Raw genomic sequence first — 8,282 nt, 5'->3', positions numbered from 1 at the left:
TTGATTCGTGGTTTCTGTCCAATCAGTTCTACAATGGGTTGTACGATGATCACAGAGCCATACTTGATGCATCATCCAATGGAAGAATCCAAAAGAACACTGATGATGATAAGGGATACGCCCTTATTGAAGAGATGGCCACGCACTGTGCTGAGTATGGAAACCCGAGGGATGGTATTAGAACAGTTCATGCAATCGATAAGCAAGTTGTGGCTCAGCTGGAAGCCATGAATGCTAGATTTGACAAGTTGGAGTTGCATTCTGCTAGGGAGCCTCAGACGGTTCATCTACTTACTAGAGGGGAGACTGTCACATGTGAGAGGTGTGGGAGCAACGACAGTCACACTGCTGTTGGTTGTCTTACAGAGAAGGAATAGGTCTTTGCTTTTCAAAAATACAAGCAAGGAGGGGGTTCCTATTATAATAACCAACGGGCAGTCCATCCCAATTTGAGGTGGACAAGTGAAAATATGCTCAATCCTACCCCTCCTCCGCAGCAGCAGCAGCTATATGTCCCTCTTCATAAGGCTCAACAAGGCTTTTAGAAGCCTTCTTCCTTTCCTACACCTAATCAAGGTGCATCATCTTCTGGTGGGGTAAGTGAGATAGGTGAGTTAAAGACGATGTTGCAGTCTTTGACAAAGCAGTGGCAGCTAAGTGACCAACAAAAAGATGCATCTATCAAGGCACTTGAAACTCAAGTCACCCAGTTAGCCGCGAACCAGTCCACAAGGAAACCGGGACATTTACCGTCGCAAGCCGATAAGAATCCACATGAGACGGTGAATTTAATTAATTTGAGGAGCGGTTATTCATATGAAGGACCGAAATCAGACCCGGGGAAGGAAATTACTGCTGATGAATAGTGTTCTGTTGAAGAAAAAGAGCTGACGACAAAGAAAGTACTCGATCGACTAATTTCTGGGGGTCGATCGAGTAAAAATGCTGAAGAAAGGACTCAATCGAGTGGAATTTCTGCTCGATCGAGTGAACAGGAAGAAGAAGAGCTCGATCGAGTAAATAAAACTGTTCGATCGAGTGAATTTGCTGAAGAATCAGCTCGATCGAATGACATTTTTTATCGATCGAGTAATGAAGATAAAGAACAACTCGATCGAGAGCCTGCTAGTGCTCGATCGAGTGAAAAATCACCTGAAAGACCACGTTCGAGAGGAAAGAAGTCTCGATCGAAGGATTTAGGGCTTGATCCAGCTGATACATTGGAAGAGAGGAACAAAGGGCTCGAGATACCCATCACGATGCCCTTCCCGAGGCGTTTGCAGAGTACTAAGGCTAATCAACAATTTGACAAATATGCCGAACTCCTGAAAAGCTTGCAAGTCACTGTGCCATTCGCCGAATTGCTGACACAGGTATCCTCTTATCTTAAATTTATGAAAGAAATTTTATCACGTAAGAGCCACTTTAACGACCATGAGACGGTAGCTTTGACCGAGGTAGGGACGGCCCTAGTTCAGAATAAGTTACCTCCCAAACAGTCAGACCCGTGTAGTTTTTCAATTCCGTGTCATATTGGTACCCACTTGATTGATAACGCGTTATGCGATCTTGGTGCTAGCGTGAGTGTCTTACTGCTGTCTCTGGCTAAGAGACTTGGTTTCACAAAGTTTAATTGCACAAATATGACTGTTCAGATGGCCAACCGTAGTATATCACGGCCACTAGGTGTCATAGAAGACATACCTGTTAAGATCGGGGGGTTCTTTATTTCCGTTGACTTCGTTGTACTTGATATCCCCGAAGATACCCATACCCCTATCATTTTAGGGAGACCATTTTTATTTACTGGTCCTGCAGTGATAGACGTCGGGGGCAAGACATTGACTTTCCAGGTTGGGGACGAGGAATTGATATTCCATTAGTCTAAGTTCCGAAGGGCTCCTATGCAAGCTCAGCCTTGCAATGCCCTCTCTTCTACTGACCCTCCTATTGACACTCCAAATGAAGATTTTGAACATCGTGCTGTTATTGTGACCCCTCCGCCTCAGGTTGAAAGCAAAAAGGAGGAAAGTTCGTCTGTTTTCCTTGCTGCAGGTACAGATGAAAATAGTAAAGGAGCTGTCAATGAGTATTGATACGTGCATTTTGTATAGTCTTTTTAGCCTATTTTAGCACGTATTTCTATGTACTTTCGTACTGTTTATATTGCATATTGCCCTTGAATTTGCTACTTTGGTTCGCCTTGACTATTTTGCAGGAATGAACGTAAAAGTAGTGGAATCGTACCATTTTCGTCCTTTTTGCATGCATTTTGAGGAGACGGGATTTTTCAGTGTGAGATATTGCATTGGGATGCGTGAAGGAACGGTCTACGAGGCAGTCGGTCACGAGTTTGAGCTGATTTGAAGGAAGAATACTCGATCGAGCTGTTTTATCACTCGATCGAGTGGTTTCTATAGCATTGGTTGGTCGATCGAGTAATATTTTACTCGATCAAGAAGCGCTGGAATTAGAGGTTACTCGATCGAGTAACAATTCTACTCGATCGAGTAGATTATCTGGACAAATGCTCGATCGAGTGGTTTCAGACTACTCGATCGAGTGGTTTTGGCTGGCGTGGGCTTTAATTAGCCCGTGAACTTGTTTTAGTTGATGGACTTAGTAGTTTTTCTATTTAAACGCACGTTAACTAGGTCATTAGCATCTAATTCTATTCTATCTAAGTTTTGATCGATTATTCATCTTTCACTCTTAAGACTGCGTTACTTTTTCTTCTTCACTGTAACTTTTGCTTTCGGATTTTCTCGCTCGGATTTGTTTGTTCTTTACGCCGGATTCTTGCGATTGTAATCTCTTTCTCCCTTTTTAATATTAATCTTTCTTTTATTCATTTTAATTACTTGTTTTTCTTCCTTTTAATTTCTGCCCTAATTACTTTTTATGCAATTTAATTATTATTTTATCATGTTGAATGTTAGTTTATTCTTTGTTATTAGTATTGACAGTATTAATAGCATGAGTAGCTAATCTGTTTCATGTTGGGATTAGGAGATCTAAGGTAGAAATGTGACGATGTAGTAAATAGGTTAGATGAATTATTTGTGAGTCTCTGTCCCCATAGCAATATAACTGTATTGACCGACTTAGTTGAGTGCACGCTTCTGAGTCACCTTTTTTAATCTGGTTAAGTTTAATCCTGGATCGAAGATTGGACTAAATAGACTGCTATGAACGAAGAAACTACCCCGACGAGGACGGAAGTTAAGTTAGTGGTAATTTAGGATAGAAAGTGGACAGGAAGGACCTTTCCATATCCGTCTCATGATAATTCATCTAAGTTGTTTACAGTTGAGTCACTGGACTACCGTAGTGAACCAAAATCCTGACATGTCCCCTCTCTATTGATAGTTTAATCTTATTTTTTGTCTTTATTGCTCTTCCCTTGCTTCTCTTCCTTTAAACCTTTTTAGTTTAGAAAACCAAATACAACCCCCCCCCCCCCCATTTGTGACCAAATAGACGGACTTTTACAGATATCTTGCCTCCCTGAGGAGATCGACCTGACTTCCCTAGCTATATAGTTAGTTTAGTTAGTTATTTTTGATAGGTATACGACAGCCCTGTCAAATTTCGGTGCCATTGTCGGGGAGGCAATTGCCCTATCTGTCTTTTTTTCGTTTATTTTATCCGTCTCAGGGAATATTTATTCCTTGAGGCAGTTCTTATTCATTTTCTTTCAGTGTTGTGTATGCCCAGGTCACACAGGTTTGAGTTAGTTTGGTGATTCGAGCGAGAGTCATTCGGGCATAGACTCTGTCTGCAAAGAAAATCACGAAAGGAAGACTTGAGTACTTTCGAACCAGAGCTTGACATTTCGTTTTTTCAGAAAATCCATCTTTTGAAGAAGATACTTCCGATTCGTAAGCCAACCAAGTAAAAAGATGCCGAACATTGCTAGTCATTCGGAGCCTAAACCATCATCAATTCCAAAGGGTTTCAATCTCCAGACTGAGGATGGGAATACATTTGACATCCGTCCTTCCTATATCAATCTGGTGGAGAGACATCTCTTTAGAGGTGTGGCAGGTGAAGACTCGAGGAAGCATATGGAGGTCTTTAGGGACTAATGTTCTACTATCCCCGCCATAAAGGGGGTAACTCAAGACAAGATTAAGGAGGTTCTTTTTCCTTTCTCTTTAACTGACTCAGCCAGGGAGTGGCTGACTGATTTGGATCGCGCTGCTGTGGGGGTCACAGACTGGGAGACCCTTGCTCTTACTTTTTATAAGAGATATTTCCCTTCGCAGCGCACTAATCAGCTGAGGGCCAAGATCACAAGTTTCAAACAGGCACTGGATGAAACTTTCTATGAAGCTTGGTGCCGTTTCAAGAGGTTGGTGAGGTCTATTCCTCACCATGGTTTTGATCCGTGGTTCTTGTCCAACCAGTTCTACAATGGGCTATACGATGATCACAGAGCCATAATTAATGCATCATCCAACGGAAGATTTCAAAAGAACACCGACGATGATAAGGGATGGGCTCTTATTGAAGAGATGGCGACCCACTGTGCTGAGTATGGAAACCCGAGGGATGGTATTAGAACAGTTCATGCAGTCGATAAGCATGTTGTGGCTCAGGTGGAAGCCATGAATGCTAGATTTTATAAGTTGGAGTTGTATTCTGCTGGGGAGCCTCAGACAGTCCATTTGCTTACTGGAGGGGAGACTATCACATGTGAGAGGTGTGAGAGCAACGACGGTCACACTGCTGTTGGCTGTCTTGCGGAGAAGGAACATGTCTTTGCTTTTCAACAATACAGGCAAGGAGGGGGTTCCTATTATAACAACCATGGGGCAGTCTATCCCAATTTGAGGTGGACTAGTCAAAATGTGCTCAATCATACCCCTCCTCCGCAGCAGCAACAACCATATGTCCCTCCTCATAAGGCTCAACAAGGCTTTCAGAAGCCTCCTTCCTTTCCTACACCTAATCAAGGTACATCATCTTCTGGTGGGGTAAGTGAGCTAGGTGAGTTGAAGACGATGTTGCAGTCTTTGACAAAGCAGTGGCAGCTGAGTGATCAACAAAAAGATGCATCTATCAAAGCACTTGAAACTCAAGTTGCCCAGTTAGCCGCGAACCAGTCCACTAGGAAACCGGGACATTTACCATCACAAGCCGATAAGAATCCATATGAGATGGTGAATTTAATCAATTTGAGGAGCGGTTATTCATATGAAGGATCGAAATCAGACCCGGGGAAGGTAATTACTGCTGATGAACAGTGTTCTGTCGAAGAAAAAGAGCTGACGACAAAGAAAGTACTCGATCGACTAATTTCTGGGGGTCAATCGAGTGAAAGTGCTGAAGAAAGGACTCGATCGAGTAAAATTTCTACTCGATCGAGTGAACAGGAAAAAGATTTTACTCGATCGAATGAAATTTTTGTTCGATCGAGTGATTTTGTTGAAGAATCTGCTCGATCGAATGATATTTTTGGTCGATCGAGTAGTGCTGATAAAGAACAGCTCAATAGAGCCTGCTAGTGCTCGATCGAGTGAAACATCGCCTGAAAGGCCTCGTTCGAGAGGTAAGAAGCGTTCGATGGATTTAGAGATTGATCCGGCTGACACGTTGGAAGAAAGGAACAAGGGACTCGAGATACCCATCACGGTGCCCTTCCCGAGGCGTTTGCAGAGTACTAAGGCAAATCAACAATTCGGAAAATTTGCCGAGCTCCTGAAAAGCTTGCAAGTCACTGTGCCATTCGCCGAACTGCTGACACAGGTACCCTCTTACCTTAAATTTAAGAAAGAAATTTTATCGCGTAAGAGGCACATTAACGACCATGAGACGGTAGCTTTGACCGAGGTAGGGACGACCCTAGTTCAGAATAAGTTACCTCCCAAACAGTCAGACCCGGGTAGTTTTTCGATTCCGTGTCATATTGGTACCCATTTGATTGATAACGCGTTATGCGATCTTGGTTCTAGCGTGAGCGTCTTACCACTGTCTCTGGCTAAGAGGCTTGGTTTGACAAAGTTTCATTGCACAAATATGACTGTTCAGATGGCCGACCTTAGCATATCACGACCACTAGGTGTCATAGAAGACATACCTGTTAAGATCGGGAGGTTCTTTATTCCCGTTGACTTCATTGTACTTGACATCCCCGAAGATGCCCATACTCCTATTATTTTAGGGAGACCATTTTTATTTACTGCCCGTGCAGTAATAGACGTCGGGGGCAAGACATTGACTTTTCAGGTTGGGGACGAGGAATTGATTTTCCATCAGTCTAAGTCCCGAAGGGCTCTCATGCAAGCTCAGCCTTACAATGCCCTCTCTTCTGTTGACCCTCCTATTTAACTCCAAATGAAAATTTGGAATATTGTGCTGCTATTGTTACCCCTCCGCCTCAGGTCAAGAGCAAAAAGGAGGAAAGTTCGTCTGTTTTCCTTGCTGCAGGTACAGATGAAAATAATGCAGGAGCTGTCAAAGGGTATTGTGCAATTAATGTCAGTCAAAGTGGGAGCAATGATGTTAAAGCCGGTGAGAACGGAGTAAGGATGAGAAAATTTCGAGCGTATGTGGACGTCAACTATTCTCCTCCCAATGATTCAAATGCAAGCTCGTGGAAATTAAAGAGGACGATTAATATTACTGAGATGACGTCCTCCAGTCAGAAGCCCTCCGAGGGGCTGCTGAATTGCTTCGAGAAGTGAGCGGGGAAATGCCCCATGTAACAAATTGTAAAAACAATTTTTATATTTTCCGTTGAATTTTATTTATTGCTTTTAATTAGGACAATTAGAATTTAGACAATTTTAGTATAGATTAGTGGACTATAGACTGTTACTTTTTGTATTTGGTATTTTAGGATATTTTTGCGAGTGTTTTTATGCAGGTTTGGGGAATTTTACGCAAATTCAAGGGAATAATAGCAAATTCAAGAGCTTACACGAGGAAAAGAGCTCGATCGAGTACTTTTTGTACTCGATCGAGTGAATTTTGTTCGATCGAATGATCCCAAGTTACTCGATCGACTAAAGCTGATAAGGGGAGTTCTCGATCGAGTAACCTTTTACTCTATCGAGTAGATAAATGCAAGAAGTTCTCGAACGAGCAGTTCTAAACCACTCGATCGAGTGAATTTGGAAATTACACACAGGGAGTCTCTTTAACTCCCTCTTTTGTTTTATTTCTTTCATTTCTTCTTTATTATTTCGTTGCCCCCTTCCATATTTGCGATAAAAAAAACCCCAATTCCTCCATTTTTCTTGCCCATTTGCCAAATCAACCACCTACATTTTGTTTATTGCTAATTAATCGTCATTTGCCCTCTGTTTTCCCTTTGATTTACGCTATTTTACACGGTCTATTAAGGGTATTAGGGTTTGCGATTTTTTGATCAAAAAATTGCCCTTGTTGCTTGTTGATTGTCGATTAATTGCTATTTGTAGGTTCCTAATCATCAAGTAAGTAATTCCTACACTTCTTTGCATTTTAATTTCATTAATTTGGCTTTTTAGGAAGTAAATTAGGAATTAGAATTTCGATTTTCCGTTTTGGGTCGAAATTTTCGACTATAATTTTGATTCAATGCTTCATTTGTCTTACTTGATGCTTAATTCCTATGCCTCGTTGATATTTACTTGTTTAATTCGAATTTTGCGAGAAATTGCGACTAGGGCTAATTACAGTCGAAATTTTCGACTGTAAACTGGTTTTTGCTGCTGCCATTTGCTTAATTTCCCTCAATTGTTGCTTAATTTGCTACATTTATCCTCTGCTACCCTTCCCCTATCACTGTTTACTTGTTACCATTCGAACTATTGAGGTAATTTGGGAATTTTTGGGCTGTAGTCGATTTTTTTCGACTGTTTAAGGGAATTTTCATGCCGATTTCACGTTGTTTTTCATGCTGTTAAACTGTTGTCTCTTATCAAATTCCCCTGCCCTATTTGTTCAGAATGGATTCTAGCTCCATGCCTTCTACAAGCTCTGCTTCCAGTCCATCCTTGTCTCTGTCTAAGACGGTAGTCCCTGCTGCTACTACCGTCTCCGCACCTGCCAGTACCTCTGTTTTTCAGGTTTCTGCTGAAGGTACTGTGTTTACTGTGGCTAGCACTGCTGCTAGCCCTGTTTCAGCTGCCACCTCACTCATAGCCACTACTACTGCTAGCACTGCTACTAGCCTTTCTTCCTCAGTGGCGGTCACAGTGCTGCACCACGGCCCTCTACTTGACCACGGTGAGCACACCTGTGGCGGACTCACCCGCAGTTGCAGCTGCTTTACGGGTGGCTCTAGTTCCTCG

General features: G+C 42.3%; 1 non-coding gene across 1 annotated transcript; it reads right to left on the bottom strand.

Annotated features, from left to right (window-relative positions):
• Positions 1–4,278: 4,278 nt before the first annotated feature.
• LOC141636040 (small nucleolar RNA R71) lies at positions 4,279–4,384 on the bottom strand. The gene has a single exon (XR_012540682.1). It is a non-coding gene; the product is annotated as a small nucleolar RNA R71 (small nucleolar RNA).
• Between the last annotated feature and the right edge of the window lie 3,898 nt (positions 4,385–8,282).

Source organism: Silene latifolia, chromosome Y, assembly GCF_048544455.1.
Source record: "Silene latifolia isolate original U9 population chromosome Y, ASM4854445v1, whole genome shotgun sequence".
Classification (NCBI taxonomy): Eukaryota; Viridiplantae; Streptophyta; class Magnoliopsida; order Caryophyllales; family Caryophyllaceae; genus Silene; species Silene latifolia.
The sequence above is the reverse complement of the archived record's forward strand: the minus strand, read 5'-3'. Positions and strand labels throughout refer to the sequence as shown.